The 26347-nt window shown below is 40.9% G+C and overlaps 1 protein-coding gene across 1 annotated transcript in view; it reads right to left on the bottom strand.

The window, feature by feature from the left end:
- The window catches only part of JADE3 (jade family PHD finger 3), a 159325-nt gene that overhangs the window by 120261 nt on the left and 12717 nt on the right, over positions 1-26347 (bottom strand). Inside the window, 1 exon segment of the mRNA XM_033202078.1 lies at positions 26174-26261. The gene's annotated coding sequence lies outside the window, so the exon portion shown is untranslated.

The following is a 26347-nucleotide window of genomic DNA, read 5'->3' as shown; positions in this document are numbered from 1 at the left end:
TCCCTGCTCCAAGTCCACACTTGGGATGTAATCTTGTGAAGATGGCTTGGCCTACCACACAACTCACCCAAAGACAGAGAGATAGTATCAGTGATATGCTGATAAATGTTTACCATCAGGCTCTTCAAGAGGGAGAAAAGTCCTGATTTGTAGTTTACTGATTCCTGTGATATCACGATGGTCAATTTCAAGCTACTAAGATGATGTCACTCATCATGGAGTTTGAAAGCCATGCATGCAAATCGACTCCTGCAATCTGGTGTGAGGTGGCTCCATCATATGAAAATGCATCGGCTGGGCGCGGTGGCTCAAGCCTGTAATCCCAGCACTTTGGGAGGCCGAGACGGGCGGATCACGAGGTCAGGAGATCGAGACCATCCTGGCTAATACGGTGAAACCCCGTCTCTACTAAAAAAAAAATACAAAAACTAGCCGGGCGACGAGGCGGGCGCCTGTAGTCCCAGCTACTCGGGAGGCTGAGACAGGAGAATGGCGTGAACCGGGAGGCGGAGCTTGCAGTGAGCTGAGAGTCGGCCACTGCACTCCAGCCTGGGCGGCAGAGCAAGACTCCGTCTCAAAAAAAAAAAAAAAAAAAAAAAAAAAAAAAAAAAAAAAAAAAGAAAATGCAATCACAGTTGAATCTTTACTATACATCAATAAACTGCCATCTTAGCTTTACAGATCAGATCTCAAGAGATAGGTGACCTCAAGTCGATCCCCAAGTACAGGAGGATATACTCATGGAGGCACTATTTTAATTCATTTAATCATACATGCCACATAATAGTATCTATCATGTGATAGATTCAGGGAGCTGAGATCTGAACCCATGGACTGATTCCCAAAGACACATCTTTCTACTACATTATGCTACCTCCATGGGAGGGCTGGGTGATGATGTAAGAACACACCCCCACCCCCATCCTGCCCACTGCCTCTTAAGTCCTCTACATTTACCTTAACTTCCGAAAGGGAGAATATGGACATTTTTTTCTCAGGCCTAGCCAGGAAATTCTACTATATTCCTTTGGGACCCATTTCAACAGCTGTCAGAAATACTTCCTTCTTTTCTTAAACCCATCATAGCAAGAAAGTCTTTACATTATTCTCAGTATACATAATTATAACTGACTACTATCTATTTTCATTTAAAATGTTCCAAGTATTGAAAGGGCACCCTCTTGATCTTCTCTTTTGCAAGGTTCTTTACCTGCTACTCTGAAGTCTTGCTTTCCAACAGGAATATATGAACTATAAGGAATATACTATCAATACACACACAAAGCCTCACATATGCCCCACTTAAGCATAAGGAGATGAACATACCAGGGTGATTCTCATCTGTTAGGGAGTGCCTAGGAGCGGCCTATCCTACCAGAAATTTGTATTCTTGAGGGAACAGGAATCTCCTGTTAAAGAAGGGGCCCCAAGAGAAAATGGTAGCTCACCAACTGAATCCAGTGGCAATATTCCAAGGTGTGAGGGAGTAGTAATTCATAAAACTGTGTGAAGTGTGTTACTCAGGTTCATTCTTTAGTTCAGCTAGCTTGCAAGGACTCAGTCCAGAATCCTAGTAAGAGAGAGGCTCTTCACAGAAACCTAAACAAGCTGATATGCAGCTCCCACAGCTCCAGGAGTTCCAACTACAGCAGAAAGATGAGAGAGCCAAGAGCCTTAGCACAGACACTAGTACCCTTAGTTGAGTACTGCATGAGTGGGTCAGCCAAATGGGAAGTCAGGCAAGTCACTGGTAGCAGCAGCACTGGGGGCTGTGCAAACATATTAATAGAAGAGAAGCTTCGAGAGGTTGAAATCAACAGTAGTCTAGGAAAGACCCTGGCCAGGAGGTCACCAAAAGTGCTAAGAGGAAAGAGGAAAGAAGGGACATTAGGTGCTATAGTACCTAGTCAGGAAAACACAGCAGATACCTCCAGGGCAAAATGGTATAGCCAAAGACTGCTCTGGAAGCTGAAGAACTATAACAGCTAAAGTCTATGAGTGACTATCATCCAGACTCTGGTTTTACCCTCCTGGATGATGTGGCCCAGGGCATTTAGGACAGCTGTATTCATGGTAGTAACAGATCCAAGAGTGAACAGCTATAAAATACACATATGGGCTGGGCACCTCCCAGCACTTTGGGAGGCCAAGATGGGAGGACTGTTTGAGCCTAGAAGTTTGAGACTAGCCTGGGTAACATGGTGAAATCTTATCTCTACAAAAATTATCAAAAAAAAAAAAAATTTTTAGCCAGGTGTGGTGGCATGTACCTGTAGTCTTAGCTACTGGGAGGCTGAAGTGGGAGGATTGCTTGAGCCCAGGAGGTCGAGGCTGCACTAAGCCATAATTTTGCCGCTGCACTCCAGCCTGGCTGACAGAGTGAGACCCGGTCTTAAACAAAAGAAACACATATGTATTGAAAATACATATGCATGAATAGTACAAAATTTGTTTTTCTGTCACCTAAAAGGTAAGTTTACAAATCAAGAGAGTAAAATTTTTATTAGCCTAAAAATTAATGTGTATAGAACATTTAAAATTGGTTTCCAGAGACACAATATACTAAAATCTCTGGGATGTAACAAATGCAGTGTTAACAGGAAAGTTTACAGTACTAATGCCTATATCAAGATGTGAGAAAGGGCCAGGTGTGGTGGCTCACGTGTGTAATCCCAGAACTTTGGGAGACCGAGGCGGGTGGATCATCTGAGGTCAGGAGTTCGAGACCAGCCTGGCCAACATGGTGAAACCCTGTCTCTACTAAAAATACAAAAAAATAAGTTGGGTGTGGTGGTAGGCACCTGTAACCCCAGCTACTCAGGAGGCTGAGGCAGGAGAATCACTTGAACCCGGGAGGCGGAGGTTGCAGTGAGCCAAGATCATGCCACTGCACTCCAGCCTGGGCGACAACAGCAATACTCAGTTTCAAAAAAAAAAAAGAAGTGAGAAAGATCTCAATTCAATGATCTAACAGCCCACCTGGAAGAACTAGAAAAACAAGAACCCCAAAGCTAGCAGAAGAAAATAACTAAAATCAGAGCAGAACCAAAGGAAATTGAGACCCAGAAATTCATACACAGGATTAACAAAAAGTCGTTTATTTGAAAGGACATATAAGATTGATAGACTGCTTACTAGACTAACAAAAAGGAGAGACAATCCAAATAAGCACAATCAGAAATGACAAGGGTAACATTACACTGCCCCACAGAAATACAAGAGATCCTCAGAGACTATATAAACACCTCTATGCACACTAACTAGAAAATCTAGAGGAAATGGATGAATTCCTGGAAAAATACAACCTCCCAGGATTGAATCATGAAGAAATTTAAACCCTAAACAGATCAATACCAAGTTCCAAAACTGAATCAATAATAAAAAAAATCTACCAACCAAAAAACGCTCTGGAACAGATGGATTCACAGCCAAATTCCACCAGATGTACAAAGAAGAACTAGTACCAATCCTACTGAAATTATTCCAAAAAAAATCGAGGAGGAGGGGCTCCTCCCTAAAGCATTCTATGAAGCCAACATCATCCTGACAACCAAATCAGGCAAAGGCAAAACAAAAGAAAACTATAGGCCAAAATCCCTGATGAAGGTAGGCAAAAATTCTCAACAAAATACTAGCAAATCAAATCCAGCAACACATCAAAAAGTTAATTCACCACGATCAAGTAGGCTTTATTCCTGGGATACTAGGTTAGTTCAACATATGCAATTCAATAAATGTGATTCACCACATAAACAATTAAAAACAAAAACCATATTATCATCTAAATAGATGCATTTAAGCCAAATAGATGCAGCAAAAGCTTTTGATAAAATCCAACATCTCTTCATGATAAAAACCCTCAATAAACTAGGCATCAAAAAAAAAAAAAACCTCAAAATAGTAAGAGCCACCTATGACAAACCCAAAGCCAACATCGTAATCAATAGGCAAAAGCTGGAAACATTCCCCTTAAGAACAGGAATAAGACAAGGATGCCCATTCTCACCACTCTTATTCAACACAGTACTAGCAGTCTTAGCCAGAGCAATCAGGCAAGAGAAAAAAAATAAAAGGCATCCAAACTAGAAAAGAGGAAGCCAAATTATCTGTTTTCTGATTATATGATCTTATGTCTAGAAAACCCTAAAGAATTCTCCAAAAGACTCTTAGATTCTATAAATGAATTCAGTAAAGTTTTAGGATAATCAACGTATGAAAGTCAGTAGCATTTCTATACACCAATAACATTCAAACTGAGAAACAAATCAAGAATGCAAGCCCATTTACAACAGCCAGACACACAAAAATAAAATACCTAGAACACATCTAACCAAGGAAGTTAAAGATCTTTACAAGGAGAACTACAAAACGCTGCTGAAAGAAATCACAATGACATAAACAAATGGAAAAACATGCCATGCTCATAGACTGGAAGAATCAATATCGTTAAAATGGCCATACTGCCCAAAGCAATTTACAGATTCAACACTGTTCTTATCAAATTAGCAATGTCATTTTTCACAGAATTAGAAAAAATATTCTAAATTCATATGGAACAACAACAAAAAAGAGCCCAAATAGCCAAAGCAATCCCAGTCAAAAGGAACAAAGCTGGAGATATCACATTACCCAACTTCAAACCATAAGGCTACAATAACCAAAACAGGATGGTACTGGTACGAAGAGACAAATAGACCAATGGAACAAAAGAGAGAACCCAGAAATAAAACCACACACCTACAACTATCTGATCTTTGACAAAGTTAAAAATAAGCAGTGGGGAAAGGACTCCCTATTCAATAAATGGTGCTGGGATAATTAGCTAGCCATATGCCAAAGAAATTGGACCTTATCTTTCACCATATACAAAAATTAACTCAAGCTGGATTAAAGATTTAAATGTAAGACCTCAAACTATAAATATACTAGAAGAAAATCTAGGAAATACCTTCCGGACATCAGCCTTGGCAAAGAATGTATGGCTAAGTCCTCAAAAGCAACTACAACAAAACCAAAAATTGACAAGTGGGACCTAATAAGAGCGTCCGCACAGCAAAAGAAACCATCAACAGAGTAAATAGACACTCTAAAAAATGGGAGAAAAATATTCACAAACTGTGCATCCAACAAAGGTCTAATATATAAGGAACTTAAACAATTCAACAAGTGAAAAAACAACCCCATTAAAAGGCGGATAAAAGGCCAGGCACAATGGCTCACGTCTGTAATCCCAGCACTTTTGGGAGGTTGAAGTGGGCAGATTGCTTGAGACCAGGAGTTCAAGACTAGCCTGGGCAACATGGTGAAACCCTGTCTCTACCAAACCAAACAAAAAAAATTAGTCAGGCATGGTGGCACCCGCCTGTAGTCCCAGCTACTTGAGGGGCTGAGGCAGGAGGATCACTTGAGCCTGGGAGCTCAAGGCTGCAGTGAGCTGAGACTGACTGTACAACTGCACTCCAGCCTGGGCAACAGAGTGAGTACCTGTATCAAAAATAATAATAATAATAAAAAAGTGGGCAAAGGACATGGACACTTCTTAAAAGAAGTCATATACAAGTGGCCAACAGACATATGAAAAAAATGCTCAACAAAACTAATTGTCAGAGAAATGCAAATCAAAACCACAATGAGATACCATCTCACTCCAGTTAGAATGGCTATTACTAAAAAGTCAAAAAGTAACAGATGCTGGCGAGACTGCAGAGAAAAAGGAACTTATACACTGTTGATGGGAATGTAAATCAGTTCAGCCACTGTGGAAAGTGGTTTGGAGAGTTCTCAAAGAACGTGAAACCAAACTACTATTCGACCCAGCAATTCCACTACTGGGTATATGACCCAAAGGAAAATAAATTATTCTACCATAAAGACACATGCACTCATATGTTCATCACAGCACTATTCACAATAGCAAAGACATGGTATCAACCTAGGAGGACTGGATAAAGAAAATATGGTACGTATATACCACGGAATACTATGTAGCCATAAAAAAAGAATGAAATCAAGTTCTTTGCAGCAACATGGACGCAGCTGGAGGCTATTATCCTAAGTGAATTAATACAGAAAACCAAATACCGCATGTTGTCGTCTATAAGCAGGAGCTAAACACTGGGTACACACAGACATAAAGATGGGGACTACTAGATGGGGAGAGAGGGAAGGGGAAGGGCTGAAACACTACCTATCAGGTACTATGCTCACTGCCTGGGTGACAGGACCATTTGTACCCTAAACCTCGATGTCATGCAACATACTCACGTGACAGACCTGCACATGTACCTTCTCAATCTAAAATAAAAGCTGAAATTATATTTTTAAATGAAAAAATAAAATTGGTAGTTTCTAGGTTGTTTCTTAGGTGACCCACCTAAGCTTAAATTTCAGTGGGTAACAAGATGATTTGTGCCTTAAAAAAAATCCTTGGCCGGGCGCGGTGGCTCAAGCCTGTAATCCCAGCACTTTGGGAGGCCAAGACGGGCGGATCACGAGGTCAGGAGATCGAGACCATCCTGGCTAACATGGTGAAACCCCGTCTCTACTAAAAATACAAAAAAACTAGCCAGGCGAGGTGGCGGGCGCCTGTAGTCCCAGCTACTCCGGAGGCTGAGGCAGGAGAATGGCGGGAACCCGGGAGGCGGAGCTTGCAGTGAGCTGAGATCCGGCCACTGCACTCAAATCCTTAAATGTATATGTAGTACAGATGTAGCTCACCTGGTCTTTGAGATGAAGGGGAGAAAATGGGAAGAGGTTGGGAACCGCAGGCTATGGACATCTCAATAGGCTTCTGATGTCAGCTAGTGAGGTGGGTCTATAGGCTCAGAAGAAAGGCCTCTATAGGGGTAAGGGACAATGTCAGGCTGGGGTCCTGGTAAGAGCTGGGCTTTCCTCTTCATTTAAAAATGACCAGCCATCTCCTCCCACTACCCATACAGAAACATCCTCACAAAAGAAGCCTACAGAAAGGCAACTAGGTAACTAACTAGACCTATAAAAAGCCCAACTCTAGGAAAACACAGAAATATAACCAGTTAAATGCAGAATTTTAAATAAGAGCCTTTATTTCCTCCAGCCAATAAAGGCTTCCTAAGTCCCTTACATATGGGTCTCAATGCCTCCAACAAATACCTAGGTAGAAACAACTCCGACTTTTCCTCCTATCAACCTCTCCTGATCTCATGGGCTAATTTAAAAAGTACAGATAATGTGGAATATTACTGTAGGACTGAAAATGTTTAACATATGTTAATAGACTAGGATTATAATCAGTTAACTCTCATCTTCTAATTTTCTCACATCTAAGATACTTATTCAAAGAGTAAAGTTTGAATCCTAGCTACCCTTTCCACACAGTTCAGATCACTGACACACTAACCCAATTCACTCAACATTATTGTAAACCAGGAGTTAGCGAACTTTTTCTGTAAAGGGCTAAACAGTAAATATTTTTTGCTTTGCAGGCTATTTGGTCTGTGTCCTAACCAATTCTGCCATTGTAGTGTAAAAGAAACTATGGGCAATATGTAAACAAACGGATGTGGTTGGGTTCCAATAAAATTTCACTTATGGACACTGAAATTTGAATTTCACATACTTTGTACATGTCATGAAATATTCTGAGTTTTTCCCCAACCATTTAAAAATGAAAAGCCCATTCTTAGCTTATGGACTGTACAAAAACAGGTAGCAGACTAGATTTGGGCTGGCAGACCACAGGGTGCCAATCGTGCTCTTAACTGAGACTTGATACCTCACTGAAGAAACTGAAAATTTCAGACTTTCCCTGATAAAAAGTAGGTATTTCAAACCAGTGTCTCACATAAACCTATGTGAAAGTTTCAGCTTGAGGGAGGGGAAAATTCTATAAGTACACAGCAATACATTACTGTGGAAATAGTACCTGAAAATAAGACCTGCAACTTACTAGGTATGTAAAGCTACAAAACTCACTTATTTTTTCTGGGGCTCAATTCCTTCCATTCTAGTCCATTTCTAACAATCTTCCACATCATTGAAAGGGAGCAGGAGTTACAACTAGAATTTACTAACGTTAAATTCTGTCTGGGATGTATAGCAAATACTTATACATTTCACTGTGCAATTCCCTATGATGCAAAGCCACTTTCAAAAGAAGTCTTTTATCACTATTATTCCAGTCTATTATAAAAGCTAGAGCTGACTTATACTTTCAATAGCCTGAGCAGTGAAAAAATCCCAACAGGAAAACAAAACAAACAAAAAAAACCCAAATTAACCCACATCCAGGTATACCTAAATCAAACTGCTGAAAGTAATACAAAGAAAAAAATCTTGAAAATAGCAGCTATTACATTACCTTATGGGGGTATAACATTTCTTTTTTTTTTTTTTTTTTTTTTGAGGCGGAGTCTCGCTCTGTCGCCCAGGCTGGAGTGCAGTGGCGCAATCTCGGCTCACTGCAAGCTCCACCTCCCGGGTTCACACCATTCTCCTGCCTCAGCCTCCCAAGTAGCTGGGACTACAGGCGCCCGCCACCTCGCCCGGCTAGTTTTTTGTATTTTTAGTAGAGACGGGGTTTCACCATGTTAGCCAGGATGGTCTCGATCTCCTGACCTCGTGATCCGCCCGTCTCGGCCTCCCAAAGTGCTGGGATTACAGGCTTGAGCCACCGCGCCCGGCCGGGGGTATAACATTTCGAATGACAGTGGATTTTTAATCAGAAACCATGGAGGCCAGGCTGGGTGTGGTGGCTCATGCCTGTAACCCCAGTACTTTGGGAGGCCAAGGTGGGTGGATCATTTGAGGTCAGGAGTTTGAAAGCAGCCTGGCAAACATGGTGAAACCCCATCTCTACTAAAAATACAAAAAATTAGCTGGGCATGGTGGCACGTGCCTGTAGTCCCAGTTACTCAGGAGGCTGAGACAGGAGAATCACTTGAACCAGGGAGGCGGAAGATGCAGTGAGCTGAGATCATGCTACTGCACACCAGCCTGGGCAAGAGAGCGAGACTCCGTCTCAAAAAGAAACCATGGAGGTCAGAAGGAAGTGGCACAACATGTTTGAAGGGCTGGGGAAAAAAATGTCAACACAGAATTCTACACTCAGCAAAAATGTCCTTCAGAAATGAGAATTTATAGCCAGCAGACTTGCTCTAAACGAACTGCTAGAGGATGTTCTTCAGACAATTGGTAAATGATACCAGAAGGAAACTTAGAACACTAGGAATGAAAAGAAGAGCAACATAAATGGTGAGTATTTGGATAAATACAATATACTATCCTTCTCTTGAGTTCTTTAAAATATGTTTGGTGGCTAACAGCAAAAATAACAATGTGTGAAGGAATTTTCAACAGGCATAGGTGTAATATATAAGACAACTATGACATAAAGAAAGGAGGGTAAAGGGACCTATAGGGTGGTAAGGTTTCTGCATTCCTCTTGAAGTGGTAAAGTACTGACTCTAAGTAGACTGTATAAAACTATGTATATTATAATCCCTAGAACAACCACAAAAAACAAAGAGATAACTAAAAAAATCACAGTAGGTAAATAAAAATGTAGTAGCACTAAAAATGTTCACATAACCAAAAGAAGACAGGAAAATGGGAAAAAAGAGGAAATAAAAAGAGGTATCAAAAATAAAAAATAAAATGATAGATGTAAAACAACCGTATCAATAATTACATTAAATGTAATGGTCTAAACATTACAATTTAAAGACAGATTGTCAGAATGGATTTTTAAAACATGACCCAACTACACACTATCTATAAGAAAATAACTTCAAATACAATGATATAAGTAAGTGAAAAGCAAAAGGATGGGAAAAAGATATGTGATGCAAACACTGATCAAAAGGAACAATTTGTTATGTGTTTGTTTGTTTGTTTATTTATTTGACATGCAGTTTTGCTCATCGCCCAGGAGGGAGTGCAGTGGCATGATCTCAGCTCACTGCAACTTCCACCTCCTGGGTTCAAATGATTCTCCTGCCTCAGCTCCCAAATAGCTGGAATTGTGGTGCCCACCACCACGCCCGGCTACTTTTTGTATTTTTAGTAGAGATGGGGTTTCACCATGTTGGTCAGGCTGCTCTCAAACTCCTGACCTCAGGTGATCCGCCCGCCTCGGCCTCCCAAAGTGCTGGGATTACAAGCGTGAGCCACCACGCCTGGCCAAAAGGAGTAATTTAGAGCAAAGAAAATTACCAAGATATAAGAGGGATGCAGAGGGACATGACATAATGTTAAAAGGGTTAACATACCCAAAAGACTTAACAATCCTGAAAGTGTAAACACTTACAATAGTGTTTCAAAATATGTGAAGCAAAAACTCTAAGATCTAAAATAATAGAAAAATCCAATCACATGGAGGCTTAAACACTCTAATTAATATACAGAACTAATAGACAGAAAATCAGCAAAAATATACAAGAACTGAACACCGGCCAGGCGCGGTGGCTCAAGCCTGTAATCCCAGCACTTTGGGAGGCCGAGACGGGTGGATCATGAGGTCAGGAGATCGAGACCATCCTGGCTAACACGGTGAAACCCCGTCTCTACTAAAAAATACAAAAAACTAGCCGGGCGAGGTGGCGGGTGCCTGTAGTCCCAGCTACTCGGGAGGCTGAGGCAGGAGAATGGCGTAAACCCGGGAGGCGGAGCTTGCAGTGAGCTGCGATCCGGCCACTGCACTCCAGCCTGGGCGACAGAGCGAGACTCCGTCTCAAAAAAAAAAAAAAAAAAAAAAAAAAAGAACTGAACACCATCATCAGCCGTCGTTAATATGTGTTCTTTCAACAAGATAGACCATATCCCAGATCATAAAACAAACTTTCCAAAATATAAAATATGGAAATCATAAAGAGCATGTTCCCTGACCATAAAGAATTAAAATAAGAATCGACAACAACAAGAGGAATCTCCAAACACTTGGATATTAGACAGCATATATTTAAATAATCCATGAATCAAAGAGAAACTTTCAAGATAAATTAGAAAATATTTTGAACTCAAAAAAAAAAAAAACCAAAAGTACAACGCATTTTGTGGACTACAGTTGAAACAGCGCTTAGAGAGAAATTTATAGGATTAAATTCTCTTTTAGGAGGAAAAAAGGTCTTAAAAAAACAATCTACACTTCTACCTTAGGGAACTATAAAAAGAAGAGCAAAATAAATCCAAAGCAAGATGATTAGGAAATAGTCAAGATAAAGGACTAAACAGATAAAAAAAACAGAGAAAAATCAATGAAGCCAAAAGTTGGCTCTTTGGAAAGATCAACAAATTTGATAAACCTCTAGCACAACTGAAAAGCAAAAAAGAACACTCAAATTACTAACATCAAGAATGAAAGAGGGGATATCACTACAGGTCCTGCAGATATTAAAAGGATAATAAATGGACACTATGAACAAGTCTACACACAGACAACTTAAATGAAATGGAACAATCCCCTGTAAATAACAAACTACTAAAACTCATTGAAAATGAAATAAATAACCTGAATACTCCATAACTACTAAGGAAACTGAATTCAAAGTTTAAAACCTTTTAAAAAAGAAATGCTCAGACCCAGATGGTTTTACTGGCAAATTCCAACAAACATTAAAAAAAAAAAAAAAAAAATCTACAAGATCTCTTTCAGAATACGGGAAAGGAGGGAAGCTTTCCCAACTCATTTTATGAAACCTTGATACCAAACACAGACAATATGTACAAAAAGAGAAAACTACAGACCAATATGCCTCATGAACATAGAAACAAACACCTCCAACAAAATATTAGCAAATCTAACAGCAACATGTAAAAATAATAATACCCCTCAACCAAGTGGGGTTTATCCTAGGAATGTAAGGCAGGTTGGGTTCAGTGTTCAAAATTCAATGTATTCTTGGGAGGCTGAGGTGGGCGGATCACCTGAGATCAGGAGTTCAAGACCAGCTTAGCCAACATGGCAAAACCCCGCCTCTACTAAAAATACAAAAATTAGCTGGGTATGGTAGCACGCGTCTGTCCCAGTTACTCAGGAGGCTGAGGCAGGAGAATTGCTTGAACCCAGGAAGCAGAGGTTGCAGTGAGCCAAGATCGTGCCACTGCACTCCAGCCTGGGTGACAGAATGAGACTCCATCTCAAAAAAAAAAAAAATATATATATAATACACACACACACACACACACACTCAACCACGTTAAGTCTAAAAAAAGAAAAATCAGCCAGGCGTGGTGGCTCATGCCTGTAATCTCAGGAGGTCAAGGCTTTAGCCCAGGAGATCAAGACTGCAGTGAGCTGTGTCCACACCACTGTACTCCAGCCTGGGTGACAGACGGAAACCTTGTCTCAAAAAAAAAAAAAAAAAGGGAGACTAAAGTTGAAACAAGAAAAAGATGCCCTTTCTCACAACTTCTATTCAACATCATACTGGAAGTATCAGCCTGTACAATAAGGAAACAGTCCCCAACCTTTTTGGCACCAGGGACAGGTTTCAATTTTCCACAGATGGGGGAAGGGAGGATGATTTTCCAGATGAAACTATCTGTTCCATCTCAGATCATCAGGTATTAGATTCTCATAAGGAGTGTGCAACCTAGATCCCTCACATTAGCGGTTCACAATAGGGTTTGTTCTCCTATGAGAATCTAATGCAACTACTGATTTGATAGGAGGTGGAGCTCAGGCAGTAATGTTGGCTTGCCCACTGTTCACCTCCTCCTGTGCAGCCTGGTTACTAACAGGCCAAAGACTGGTAAGAGTCCACAGCCCATTTTTTGTAGATAGAGACAAGTGGCTTCTAAAATTTATAAAGAACAGCAAAAGAACTAGAATAGCTAAAAACACTTTTTAAAAAGAAGAATAACTTCCAACACTATGTTGAATAGGAGTGGTGAGAGAGGGCATCCCTGTCTTGTGCCAGTTTTCAAAGGAATTTTTCCAGTTTTTGCCCATTCAGTATAATATTAGCTGTGGGTTTGTCGTAAATAGCTCTTATTATTTTGAGGTACGTTCCATCAATACCGAATTTATTGAGCGTTTTTAGCATAAAGGGCTGTTGAATTTTGTCAAAAGCCTTTTCTGCATCTATTGAGATAATCATGTGGTTCTTGTCTTTGGTTCTGTTTATATGCTGGATTACGTTTATTGATTTGCGAATGTTGAACCAGCCTTGCATCCCAGGGATGAAGCCCACTTGATCATGGTGGATAAGCTTTTTGATGTGCTGCTGAATCCGGTTTGCCAGTATTTTATTGAGAATTTTTGCATCGATGTTCATCAGGGATATTGGTCTAAAATTCTCTTTTTTTGTTGTGTCTCTGCCAGGCTTTGGTATCAGGATGATGTTGGCCTCATAAAATGAGTTAGGGAGGATTCCCTCTTTTTCTATTGATTGGAATAGTTTCAGAAGGAATGGTACCAGCTCCTCCTTGTACCTCTGGTAGAATTCAGCTGTGAATCCACCTGGTCCTGGACTTTTTTTCGTGGGTAGGCTATTAATTGTTGCCTCAATTTCAGAGCCTGTTATTGGTCTATTCAGGGATTCAACTTCTTCCTGGTTCAGTCTTGGGAGAGTGTAAGTGTCCAGGAAATTATCCATTTCTTCTAGATTTTCTAGTTGATTTGCGTAGAGGCATTTATAGTATTCTCTGATGGTTGTTTGTATTTCTGTGGGGTCGGTGGTGATATCCCCTTTATCATTTTTTATTGCGTCTATTTGATTCCTCTCTCTTTTCTTCTTTATTAGTCTTGCTAGCGGTCTGTCAATTTTGTTGATCTTTTCAAAAAACCAAATCAAAACCACAATGAGATACCATCTCACACCAGTTAGAATGGCAATCATTAAGAAGTCAGGAAACAATAGATGTTGGAGAGGATGTGGAGAAATAGGAACACTTTTACACTGTTGGTGGGACTGTAAACTAGTTCAACCATTATGGAAAACAGTATGGCGATTCCTCAAGGATCTAGAACTAGATGTACCATATGACCCAGCCATCCCACTACTGGGTATATACCCAAAGGATTATAAATTACTCTACTACAAAGACACATGCACACGTATGTTTATTGCGGCACTATTCACAATAGCAAAGACTTGGAATCAACCCAAATGTCCATCTGTGACAGACTGGATTAAGAAAATGTGGCACATATACACCATGGAATACTATGCAGCCATAAAAAGGATGAGTTTGCGTCCTTTGTAGGGACATGGATGCAGCTGGAAACCATCATTCTTAGCAAACTATCACAAGAAGAGAAAACCAAACACCGCATGTTCTCACTCATAGGTGGGAACTGAACAATGAGATCACTTGGACTCGGGAAGGGGAACATCACACACTGGGGCCTATCATGGGGAGGGGGGAGGAGGGAGGGATTGCATTGGGGAGTTATACATGATATAAACGTTATGCACATGTACCCTAGAACTTAAAGTATAATAAAAAATAAAAAAATAAAAAATAAAAAAAAAGAAGAATAAAATCAGAGGAATCATAATAATTGAATTTAAAACTTACTATAAAGCTATAGTAATCAAGACAGTGGTATTGGCAAAGTGATTAAAAACAGACCAACAAGCTGGGCACGGTGGCTTATGCCTGTAATCCCAGCACTTTGGGAGGCTGAAGCAGGTGAATCACTTGAGGTCAGGAGTTTGAGACCAGCCTGGCCAACATGGCGAAATCCTGTATCTACTAAAAATACAAAAATTAGCTGGGCATGGTGATGGGCACCTGTAATCCCAGCTACTCGGGAGGCTGAGGCATGAGAATGGCTTGAACCCGGGAGGTGGAGGTTGCAGTGTGCTGAGATCACACCACTGTGCACTCCAGCCTGGGAGCCAGAGTCAGACTCTGAGAATAGACCAACAGAACAAAAAGAGAGACCAGAAACTGACCCACATAAATATAGGCAACGGATTTTCAACAAAGATGCAAAAGTAAATTAAAGACATCCATATACACAAAAATAGAGCTTCACCTAAACCTCACTTCACTTACAAAGATCAACTCAAAATAGACATAAATGTAAAATTATAAAACTTTTATAAGCAAGTTTTTCTTATAAACATAGAAGGCGGCCAGGCACGGTGGCTCAGGCCTGTAATCTCAGCACTTTGGGAGGCTGAGGCAGGTGGATCACTTGAGATCAGAAGTTTGAGACCAGCCTGGCCAACATGGTAAAACCCCACATCTACTAAAAATACAAAATAAAAAAAAAATTAATCCAGGCATAGTGGTGTGTGTCTGTAGTCCCAGCTACTTGGGAGGCTGAGGCATGAGAATCACTTGAATCTGGGAGGCAGAGGTTGCAGTGAGCCAAGATTGAGCCACTGCACTCCAGCTTGTGTGACAGAGCCGAGACTCTGTCTTAAAAAAAAAAAAAATGAAAATCTTGCTTAGTGAATGATACCATTAAGACAATGAAAAGCCAAGCTACATACAGAAAATATTTGCTGATAAATCAAATAACCAAAGGATTTTTACCCAGACTATTAGGGAAAAAACCTCAAAAACAACAGTAAGAAACAACCCAACTTAAAGAAGCAAAATATTTGAACAAATACTTCTCTGAACAAATACTTGGGCAAAATACTTCTCTCTGATGGGTTTGACAAAAGTCATCAATTTGAAATTAGCCCAGCACTTTTTTTTTTTTAAGGATGGGAACAACGCTGCTTCCAGCTTTCTACATCCTGGGGCAGAAGCTGGCTGAGCTAATTATTTTTTCTGAAACACTTTATTGTGAAATATTAAATAGTGGATTTTTTGTTTTTAAATAATCACCAGGAAAAATGGGTTGAAATGTTTTCTTCCACTCCTGTTCTCAATCCACTCTACTTCATCCTCCCTGGTATTTTAAATTTGGTTCAGACTTCCTCTGCAGACTTCCCTATACTGCATACGAAGTTGGCACTTTGATCCTTTTGTATGAATGGGAATTATACCTGGATTACTTCTCAGTTTGAATTTTTATTGTAAGATGTTTCATGCTTCTTTCAATAAAGTTGTCAAGCTGACTCAGAATACTTATAAATACCAGAATTAGTGAACCATGTTTTTTTTTTTTTTTTTTTGAGACGGAGTCTCGCTCTGTCGCCCAGGCTGGAGTGCAGTGGCCGGATCTCAGCTCACTGCAAGCTCCGCCTCCCGGGTTTACGCCATTCTCCTGCCTCAGCCTCCCGAGTAGCTGGGACTATAGGCGGCCGCCACCTCGCCCGGCTAATTTTTTGTATTTTTTAGTAGAGACAGGGTTTCACTGTGTTAGCCAGGATGGTCTCGATCTCCTGACCTCATGATCCGCCCGTCTCGGCCTCCCAAAGTGCTGGGATTACAGGCTTGAGCCACCACGCCCGGCCGTGAACCATGTTTTAACCTGTTCTTCTTGGTTCTCTGTACATTTCAGATTTGTGTGTATTTAATATTCAGTGGTCTTGTACTGTATATAACTAAGCTTTTGTTAATGTGAAGGAGTTCCACTCTTTTGCATGACTCCATTTTTAGTTCTTTGGGTAATGACAAGGCAGACTGCAACCCTCCGTTTGGGCTCTGCTCTCCATTTTTATTCTGGACAACCGCAATTCAGTGATTGACATTAAGAACTAGTGGAGCTACTTTTTGACAAAGGGGAGCGGGAACATGGGGATGTGCAGGGCCAAGCACAGTGTCCATAACACAGTGGCCATTAGCTGAATTTGTTGATTTGATTATGCTGTTCAGTAGTATGAAAAGTATTGAAATCTGTTAGAGAAAAAAAGGATATACATGAGCTACAGTATATCTTGTCAAAACTATTAGATTTTTGAGGCAGCTGATAGTTTATCAATTTTTATTGCTACGACATAGTTATTTTATGGCCATTACTAGGAAAGGCAGATTATAGAAATAGTGTTTAACAAGAAAGACGCTGTGTGAGTCTGCTTACCATGGATCTCCTAAAACAAAGGCTCTTAATGTCATCCTCTCAGCTTGGAACAGTAACATGATAGGAAGGAACATTAGTTTCCCATTTTGTGAGAGAAATCCCAGAAAGTCTTTCTGCAATGTTCTTGAGTACCCGCAGAGGTATCCAAAATTATTCCTGTGAAGACCTCTTCAGGTACTAGCATGATCACAAAGGTATTTCAAGGTGCTGGTACAGCATCAAAACCAACAGTCAGTAATGGATTTCAGGGACTCTGTACAGGATGGGTCATGACCCACAGGCAATGTTGTAGAATGTTTGGGCATCGAAATATAATTTTCAAAATTAAAAACATGACTCATACAAATGTAGACTGAACACATGTCAAAGACATTTAACTTATTAGGGAACTAACAGGATTTAAAGCTTATTAAAAGAATATTTGAGAGACTTGGTATATATAGGCCTTGAAAGAATGCTCAAATAAAATTGCTAAATTAGACAGAAAAGTGGTTATGCCCTATAGGAAAGTTCATCTGTAGTCTTTAGGATAATTTCTTCTACCAAACAGAAAATTTTACATCTCTCCCAGGCAAAAATCTATAAGTTAACATGCTGCTTGAAAAGGTCTCAACTCTAATCATTAGTGAACAGTGAGCCAAACTAAGATGTAATCCCCTAGAGAACTAAATAATTATTGGGTAGGCCCGTCAGCCAATGCTCCAGTATGACACTGAAAGGATATTCAGACATTCTTTTGCTTTAAGTTTTAAGTAATGTCTATTAACAGGGGGCTAATTGTTTATTTTGTAACTAAGCCTTTGCAAGTAAAATTAAGGTACTAGGGGGCCACCTTTTAGAATAGTGTTGTAGTGCTTATGTATTTTTACTTTACACAGGCATTTCAAGACAGTCATTTATTTACTTTTTAAACAAATCACAGAATCTTAGAAGTTAGATCAGATCCAGCTATCTTCTAGTACAAGAATGCTTTATTTAGCAGCCTTGACAGGTGATCATGAAGCAGTGGTATACAAGGAAGAAGGAAACTAACATTGAGTGCCTATTATATGCAAGTTTATTTCAAAGTTTATTTCAAACTTCTTTTCACATAGTAACATGTTACCTATATATTGAGCCACATTTATCAAATAAATGGATTTCTTCAGCATAATTGCTTTGATTACAAAATCTTTAATTTAAAAAATTTATATAGGCTGGGCATGGTGGTTCATGCCTGTAATCCCAGCATTTTGGGAGGCCGAGGCAGGTGGATCACCTGAGGTCAGGAGTTCAAGACCAGCCTGGCCAACATAGTGAAACCCCATCTCTACTAAAAATAGAAAAAATTAGCTAGGCATGGTGGCAGACACCTGTAATCCCAGCTACTCAGGAGGCTGAGGCAGGAGAATCGCTTGAATCCAGGAGGCGGAGGTTGCAGTGAGCTGAGATCGCACCATTGCATTCTAGCCTGGGCAACAAGAGTGAGACTCTGTCTCCAAAAAAAAAAGAAAGAAAGAAAGAAAAAAACTTATATATACTGTAATTTATCCTTTTTAATGTTCAGTTAAAGTTTTGAGAAAAGTATACTATTGTAATTACTATCACAAACAATATATTAAAAAGTTCCATGCATAATTGTTTTTAAAATGTCAATTAATCAACAGGTGTTTACTGACTACTGATGTGTCTAGTAGTCACTGGTTAGTCTTTAAGTGGAGATATGCCAGGGAATGAGAAAAGGCATAAGAAAAAGGTATTGGCTGGGCGCGGTGGCTCAAGCCTGTAATCCCAGCACTTTGGGAGACCGAGATGGGCGGATCACGAGGTCAGGAGATCGAGACCATACTGGCTAACATGGTGAAACCCCGTCTCTACTAAAAAATACAAAAAACTAGCCAGGTGAGGTGGCGGGCGCCTGTAGTCCCAGCTACTTGGCAGGCTGAGGCAGGAGAATGGCGTAAACCCGGGAGGCGGAGCTTGCAGTGAGCTGAGATCCCGCCACTGCACTCCAGCCTGGGCAACAGAGCGAGACTCTGTCTCAAAAAAAGAAAAAAGAAAAAGGTATTATGCCTGCCTCCAAAGAATTCCCCCAGTTTAATCATTAAAGGCATGGTTTTACACATGAACCAAGCACGAGATGCAAGAAAACACAGGCAATCCACTAGGTAATCATCTGTGTGAGATGTGGGCTCTAGTCTTGACATTACCATCATGTGACTTTGAATAAGTCATTTATTATTATTTCTTATCTGGGCCTTCCTTTCCTCATTCATAACTAGAAGGGGCTGTCTCAATTTCTAAGGTTCCTCCTAACTATAAGCACATATGATTCAGGTAGTGAGGGTTCAGGGTATGGATGGAGGGCTGGGAAGTTGAGAAGAGCTTTATGGCACTGAGGTGGTCAATGGATTGATTTCACAGGGTTAGAGAATGAGGGTAAGTAGGAGGGATGCAACATAGAGCTGAGGTGGGGTGTAATGAACTGTCTGTCATAGGGCTGTGATGGGGGCAAATGGATGGATGCTGGTGCAGTGGAGCAAAGAAGAACTACAAGGTGCTATCTGGAAGAATGTGTTGAAGTCAAGCTTTGAAATTTTGTGAGAGCCAAGAAGACTGGGAAGTTTGGTTGTCTATTAAGCAAAGAAAGGAGTGACACCACAATGACAGTAATCCACAACAGTCTTTTACTGAAAACCTGCCATGGTCATGCCCTCTAAGCTCTGGGGATATAGCAGTATAAACCCTGCCCTTTCAGTTATTTATTGCTATGTAATTCACCCCAAAACTTAGTAGCTTAAAATAATAACCATTTTTATTAGCTCACAATTCTGTGGATGAGCAATTTGGGCTAGAATCAGCTAGGTGGTTGTTCTGCTGGTCTTTTCTGTGGTCCCTCAGATGGTGACAGTCATCTGCCAATGTAACTGGGGCTGAATGTTCTAAGATGGCTTCACTCACATATCTGATGGCTGGTTGATGACTGGCTCTCTCTCTCCCTCTCCACACCATCTCTCTTCCTCCAGCAGGTTAGCTGGGGCTTCCTCACATGACTGCCTCAGAATGGAGAGTAAGAAGGAAGCTACAAGACTTCTTGAGACCTAGGCTCATAAGTCATTTGGAGTTACCTGTGCCATGTTTTACTGACCAAAGCAAGTCACAAGGATAGCCCAGATTCAAGGAGTAGAGAAACAGACTCTACCTCTTGTTGGGAGGATCTGCAAACTCACACTCTACGTGTACATACAGAGATGAAAGGACATTGTAGCCATTAAGTATTCTACCACACTATCCCATCTGGGTAAATGAGTGTTGAACACATTTAGTCTTGTGGGGCTTCAGAGGTGGAAGAAACCACTGTAGTGAAAAGATGAGCTTTTCACTGGGTCCTGAAGAACACACAGGATGGAACAAACCCAGAGCAATGTGGAGAACACTCCAGGCAGAGGCAGACGGTCAGAATGACTCATGGTATGTTTAGACTCCAGTGAATACATGCTTGGATAGAGTGGCTAGAGAAAAGTATTTGAGAGGAGTCAAGGGTAGTGGGAAAGATTATGATTGGGTATGGGGGACCCTGAATGTCAGGTTCTAGGGAGTACACACACTACTTACTGTGCAGCGCACAGCCAGAGGTCAGTGGTAGCCTAGTGGTGCGGGTGGGAAACAAGGGTATAGTGAAGAAGCCTTTTGAGTCTGCATCTTTATGGACAGCAGTCCAGAAGGAAGTTGAGTCAGACTTGGAATATGGTGGCACAGAGATTATGGGAAGAAGGAAGTCTAGAGACAGTTACCCTAAAGGCAAGTGTCTACATGGATTACCCTTAAGAGGCTAAAGGGGCATAATGGAGCTCTTTCAAATAAGTTTATTTAGAAGTTTAAAAAAGCTTCTTCTTGCCTGTAATCCCAGCACTTTGGGAGGCCGAGACGGGCGGATCGCGAGGTCAGGAGATCGAGACCATCCTGGCTAACACTGTGAAACCCCGTCTCTACTAAAAAATACAAAAAACTAGCCAGGCGAGGTGGCGGGCGCCTGTAGTCCCAGCTACTCGGGAGGCTGAGGCAGGAGAATGGCGGTAAAACCCGGGAGGCGGAGCTTGCAGTGAGCTGAGATCCGGCCACTGTACTCCAGCCTGGGCGACAGAGCGAGACTCCGTCTCAAAAAAAAAAAAAAAAAAAAAAAAAAAGCTTCTTCTTGCATCTTAACTTTTCTAATCCATACTACCAACTAAAGAAAGAAAAAAAGTTTCTTCTGGATTTATGTTAGTTATTCTAGAGAGAGCTAAATTTAGGCTCATCACACACAGATACACAAACACCTCTCCTGCATAAGTTTCATGTGAGACAGTAGGATACAGCTGTTTCTAGTCAGAGTTTTGTCTATATTTGAAAAGACAACATTCCTGGTGTTAACACTGTAAGTGGGCAAGGAATCATGAGGAAGGCTAGAAACCAAAATGGAGCCAGGGAAAAGCTGTCTGCAGTCTATACTCTGAAGCCATACTTTACCCAGGCAGACTGTATAGCCACACTTTTCACAATGGTAGCATGGCAAAGCAGCAGTTTTGACAATCTGCAAAATGTGTATTTCTTTTCCAAACTATTGTTTTCCACAGGAAGTATATGGCCATTAGATCATGCTACATGCAGCTGGGAAGGATGGCTCACACTTGTAATCTCAGCACTTTGGGAGGCTGAGGCAGGAGAATCACTTGAGGCCAGGAATTTAAAACCAGCCTGCACAATATAGTGAGACCCTGTCTTTACAAAAAACAAAACAAAACAAAATCCACCATTTAATTAGCTAGGCATGGTGGTGTGCACCTGTAGTCCTAGCTACTTAGGAGGCTGAGGTAGAACAATTGTTTGAGCCCAGGAGTTCAAGGTTACAGTGAGCTATCTATGATAGCACCACTGCACTCCAGCCTCGGTGACAGAGTGAAATCCTGTCTTTAAGAAAAAACAAAAAACACAAATAAGAACATGCTACATGTAATTTTTTTTTTACACAGAATGACAATTGATGTTTGGTTTGTTAATTGTATAGGAGGCAGTAAGCCCTCTTCAGGTATTTGTGGGAGATAAGATGCAGAGAACCTGAGGGTTTTCTATCCCTCTGTCTAGCTGTATACCTGCAAGTCACATGTATACAAACAGGTCACAGAGTAAGAAAGTATGGCATTAGTTGCCAAAGTGAATAGAAAAGACAGGACTTAATGAGGAAATATGTAGTAAGGGATGGCATCCAAAAGAGTAGAATTGAGGGTAGTGGAAAATCTCTCGCTGAGATAGAATTTACAGGAATTTGGAAGAATTGGCCAAGGCAGGATTGGCAGGGCAAAGAGAGAAGGATGTCCCAGCTGTGAGGAAAGGTTCCAGGTAAACATGAGTGTTGGACTGTCGATGGTACGGGGGAGGGAAGGCAGTGCAGAAACAGTCCAGAGATGACATCTCTAAGATTGTGAGCTCAAGACTTCTTGTTCCACTCAGTTCTCCTGAAATCCCAGGTAAAGAACTGCCACAGTTGATGGACTGTACCATGTGAAAATATTACAAAACGATGAACAGACAATAAAAGAACATTTAGGTTCCTTATTACAAATGCTGAATTTCATTCACTGCCTGGTGGGTGAATGGGTAGTATTCTGTGCATACCTCAGAGGATAGGGGAAAATTTTCCAGGGGAAAACATATCCTCTCTGCCTTTGGTGCCTGCTCAGACTGAGCCAGACCATACTATGTGGCAGTTATGCAAGAAAGGGTCTCCACTGCATTTTCTAATGGTATAGTGCTCTAGGGCAAAACTTGCTGAGTATTTCTGTAATTCTGACCTCAATGTGTTCCTCAAAACTGGGGAGATTAAGCCAGGTGTGGTGGCTCCCGCCTGTAATCCCAGCACTTTCTGAGGCCAAGGCAGGTGGATCTCCTGAGCTCAGGAGTTTGAGACCAGCCTGGGGAATATGGTGAAACCCCATCTCTACAAAAAAAAATACAAAAATTAGCTGGGCATGGTGGTGTGTGCCTGTAGTCTCGTCTACTTGGGAGGCTGAGGTAGGAGGACTGCTTGAGCCCAGAAGGTGGAGGTTCCAGTGAGCCAAGATCGTGCCACTGCACTCCAGCATGGGCAACAAAGTGAGACCTTGTCTCGAAAAAAAAAAAAAAAAGAGGGAGAGCTCCTGTAAAAAGATGTGTTTTAAGATAAAAATTGAGAAATCATAGATGGCTAACATCATGGGAGCTCCAAGAAATCAGGCCTTGTCAGCATCCTCAACAGGTAGCTTTCTTTAAAAAAGTATAAAAACAAAGTTTGGTGATTATACAAATTATCTACTCTGTGGGGAAGTACTCAGGTTTATGCAACTGAAGAGTGTCTAGCTTGAGACTTAGTATATAGCAAGCACTCAATAAGTGTTCACTGATTCTGAGCTACTTTTTTCAGCTTCTTACATGAAATATAGCAATGTATTCAATTTTTGGTGAACATGATTCTTCGATGTTGAGAGGGCAAGTCAAACCACCAAACTTGGGCATCTGGTCCAACCTTTGGACGTTATACAAGACTCTCATACACCTATGTTCCTAAACTTTTTCACCACTGAGGACTTCTGAAATTTTCCCCAGAGACAGCATATTTTGAAGGCTTGCCTACCAAACACACCACAATTACAGATTACTTAATTTCTCCATTTTAATTCATCAAAGATGAATGTTTCTCAAAAAAAAGGTTCTATTAAACATGAGATAATAATATATTCAGTATATCATACATTGCTCAGCATTTTATCCTTAATGTCATTTATTCCACACAACAATACCAGTGGTTATTAACTTCATTTTACAAATGAGGAAAGTGAGGCACAAAGAGGTTAAACTGACTCAAGGCTGCACAGCTAGTAAAAAGAAAAAGCAGGATTCAAACTTGGGTCTCTGCTGCTCCATCCATTCTAGCATTCAAACTCTAGCTAACTAGTTTTACCATGAATGGTAGTACAGTTCTAGCCAATCATACTCCCAAGTATTTATCCCAGAGAAATGCAAACTTATATGCCCACAAACACATGTACATGAATTTTTATAGTGGCTCTCCTCAATCACCAAAAACTGGAAACAACTAAAATGCCCTTCAATCGTGAATGATTAAACAAGCTGTGGTATATTTGGACAATGGAATATGACTCAGCAATAAAAAGGAACAAACCATTGATATACACAACTTGGATGAATCTCAAAAGCATTACCCTGAGAGAGGAAAATAAGACTCAAAAGATTACAGTTTGACTCCATTTATGTGATATTCTCAAAATAACAAAACTGTAGTGATAGAACACAGATCAGTGGCTGCCAGAGTTTAGGATGGAAAGAGAATATGACTAAAGAGTCAGCATAAAGGAATTTTTTGGGGTAATAGAACTGTTAGGCACCTTGATTGTGGTGGATTGTGGTGGTGGTTGCACTGATCTATATATGTGTTAAAAGTCCATAGAACCAGGCGTGGTGGCTCACGCTTGTAATCCCAGCACTTTGGGAGGATCACTTGAGCCCAGTTTCAAGACTAGCCTGGGCAATATAGTGAGACCTCGTCTCTAAAAAAAACTAAAAAATTAGCTGGGTGTGGTGATGCCTGCCTGTAGACCTAGCTACTCAGGAAGCTAAGGTAGGAGGACTGCTTGAGCCCAGGAGTTCAAGGCTACAGTAAGCGACAACTGTGACACTCCAGCTTGGGCAACAAAGCGACACCCTGTCTTAAAAAAAAAAAAAAAAAAAAAAAATTGGCCGGGCGTGGTGGCTCACGCCTGTAATCCCAGCACTTTGGGACGCTGAGGCGGGTGGATCACGAGGTCAGGAGATCGAGACCATCCTGGTTAACACAGTGAAACCCCGTCTCTACTAAAAAATACAAAAAATTAGCTGGGTGTGGTGGCAGGGGCCTGTAGTCCCAGCTACTCGGGAGGCTGAGGTAGGAGAATGGCATGAACCCAGGAGGCAGAGCTTGCAGTGAGCCAAGATCACGCCACTGCACTCCAGCCTGGGCGACAGAGCAAGACTCCGTTTCAAAAACAAAAACAAAAAAATCCACAGAACCATAAATAACCCCAAAGTCCAACCTACTGTATAATTTTTTTAAGTCAATAGGCCAGGTGCAGTGCCTCAGGCCTATAATCTCAGCACTTTGGGAAGCTGAGGCAGGAGGATCACTTGAGCCCAGGAGTTTAAAACCAGCCTGGGCAACACAGTAAAGTCCATCTCTTAAAAAAAAAAAAAAAAAAGAAATAAAATTAGCTGGGCGTGGTGGTGTACACCTGTAGTCCTAGCTGCTCAGGAAGCTGAGGTGGGAAAATTACTTGAGCCCAGGAGTTTGAGGCTGCAGTCAGCTATGATAGCGCCAGTGCACGCCAGCCTGGGTGATGGAGTAGGCACTGACTCTAAAAAAAAAAAAAAGTCAATAGATCTTTTTTTTTTTTTTTTTTTTTGGAGACAGAGTCTTGCTCTGTCGCCCAGGCTGGAGTGCAGTGGAGCTATCTTGGCTCACTGCAAGCTCTGCCTCCCAGGTTCACGCCATTCTTCTGCCTCAGCCTCCCAAGTAGCTGGGACTACAGGCACCCGCCACCACACCCGGCTAATTATTTCTGTTTTTTTAGTAGAGATGGGGTTTCACCGTGTTAGCCAGGATGGTCTCTATCTCCTGACCTTGCGATCCACCTGCCTCGGCCTCCCAAAGTGCTGGGATTACAGGCATGAGCCACCGCGTCCGGACAATAGGTCACCTTTTCAGTTACTACTAATTTCTGTGTTTCCCATTTACTATAACATTTCCACTGACCACTAACAACAGGATTTAAAAATTAAAATAGCTATACTATAAAGTGAAACAAAGAACCATTATCATGCCACACATCCCTACTGAATAATAGTCATCTCTTTAAATAAGCATTCCTCAAAAGTTAAATCAATTTGAGAACTTATTCCCTTAAAAATAAAAGTATTTTACTAAGTTATTAGATGGCATGATATTTCACATAGCAATTTGTATAGTAAAACAGAAATAGTAATCAAAATTAACCCTGGGAAGGAGAATGTGATAGGATGAGGATGTCAAGGACAACCGTGGCTCTTTCTACAATTTTTCAATTTTTGCTAGGATGCATTCATGTATCATTAGTATAAAAATAGAGTTCTTAAAAGAATTAAACCCTTCTAGATTGAAATGGAGATATTGTACAAGTTCCAATATCCTTCCCTCCATGGAGTTTCCACTGCCCTTGGGGACCCCTTGGTTATTCCACTTACCAAGTCAGGTTTGTATTCTACTCAATACCTAGCGCCTCACTCATAGCACAGTGGGCACTCAACAAATGTCTGCAGAAGCGAACGGCACCTGGCAATGTGGAGAACAAAAATGACAAAAACATGGTCACTAACAAAATCTATAATCTAAATAGAAAAAGTCATGCTCTAATTTTG

The sequence above is a fragment of the Trachypithecus francoisi genome, unplaced genomic scaffold, assembly GCF_009764315.1.
Source record: "Trachypithecus francoisi isolate TF-2019V2 unplaced genomic scaffold, Tfra_2.0 Lachesis_group6, whole genome shotgun sequence".
NCBI lineage: Eukaryota > Metazoa > Chordata > Mammalia > Primates > Cercopithecidae > Trachypithecus > Trachypithecus francoisi.
This window is presented reverse-complemented; position numbering and strand designations above follow the sequence as displayed.